General features: G+C 47.8%; 1 protein-coding gene across 5 annotated transcripts in view; it reads right to left on the bottom strand.

Moving 5' to 3' along the window:
* Positions 1 to 1,301, bottom strand: part of LOC119585161 (uncharacterized protein CG43867-like) — a 37,878-nt gene that overhangs the window by 29,721 nt on the left and 6,856 nt on the right. The gene's annotated exons all lie outside the window — the stretch shown is intronic.

The following is a 1,301-nucleotide window of genomic DNA, read 5'->3' as shown; positions in this document are numbered from 1 at the left end:
CAAAGCATTGGCAAGGAAACAAGAGAAGGTGAGAAACAGCAGTTCGCAAAGTTGATGCTGCCTTGATACGGTTACACTTCAAACATGAACGCCTCCCTAATCATGAAGAAGGTGGGCTGCAAGGGGCCGTTCAGTTTCTGGGCCTCTGCAAGGGAGTCAACAAGGAGCAATGCCTACTACAGATTTTCATTCAGTGTAGATCATTATAACAAGGTAATTAGCATTCATCTCGAATATACTAAATAGCATAAGCTACAACAGTTCCACAGTCAGAGAGCTAATCATTAGAATGAATCTCGCGCGCGCTACACATGAAGCCACCTTCACCTCCTTGAACCGGCGAGGTGTCTCGTCACGGCCTACACCTCGAGGTTGGATTCGACAGTGTTGGGGTCGATTCACTGCCGAGGCCCAGCGCCGCCAGGGAGACTGAGCGTCCGGTCAGCGCGGCCACTCAGCACCGACTGAGGTCCGCGAACACCTGGGGAGCTCAGCCATTCCCAGATATTGTATCATTGTCCATGTGTGTTTGTTTATCATGTGGAGAACAAGTCTGTTTTAGACAGTACTTGCAAGACAACAGTTGTGCTGTTCTGACATGTAAGAACATGCTGTACTCTTACTCTATCTAGGCTAATCAGAGAACACGATCATAGTTCGGGGTGAAAGGGGGACCAGGGTGAGGATGGGTTCCTTTGACCATGACATAACCCGGCTGATCACGACGCTGGCGGAGTGTTTCGTGTGGTCACATCGCTATCCTAATCTCGATCAAAACAGAAACGTCAGACTGTCCTCTAAACTGGCATAACACAGACGCTACATTACGACACTGCTATTTTTATTACATTGCCAAATCCCCTGCGTATAACTACAATGACTTCTACTTCATCTCCTGAACAGAATGCTTATACAGTTCCCACTAAAACAAAGAAAATACCAAACAACGAAAAAAATCAATAAATCCCCATTGAGCTTACTTACAACAACGAGTTCCCGGACCCCTGTTGCAGGCTTATCTCAACCCCCATTTCCCTCCCGTTTCGCAGTGTCTCTTCCGAAAAGAGCAAAAAGAAAGAAAAAAAACATATACCGAATAGGTGATTGAGAGAGGCAGTGTTCGAGGTTTACGGCGCAGCAAAATAAATGCCCTGACAATGACAGCGGACACCACAGGGACAGGAGCGCCGCAGTTCTTTCTCTCCGCTGTTATCTAACGACTGTGACCGCGCGGGTGGATGGTCGAAGGTCGTGAAGGAGGGGTAGCGTGTTAAAGCAGGAGGAAGAGGGAAAAAAGGAAG

The sequence above is a fragment of the Penaeus monodon genome, chromosome 19 (assembly GCF_015228065.2).
Source record: "Penaeus monodon isolate SGIC_2016 chromosome 19, NSTDA_Pmon_1, whole genome shotgun sequence".
Lineage (NCBI taxonomy): Eukaryota > Metazoa > Arthropoda > Malacostraca > Decapoda > Penaeidae > Penaeus > Penaeus monodon.
Note: the sequence above shows the minus strand (reverse complement) of the source record. Positions and strands in the feature narration are given on the sequence as shown.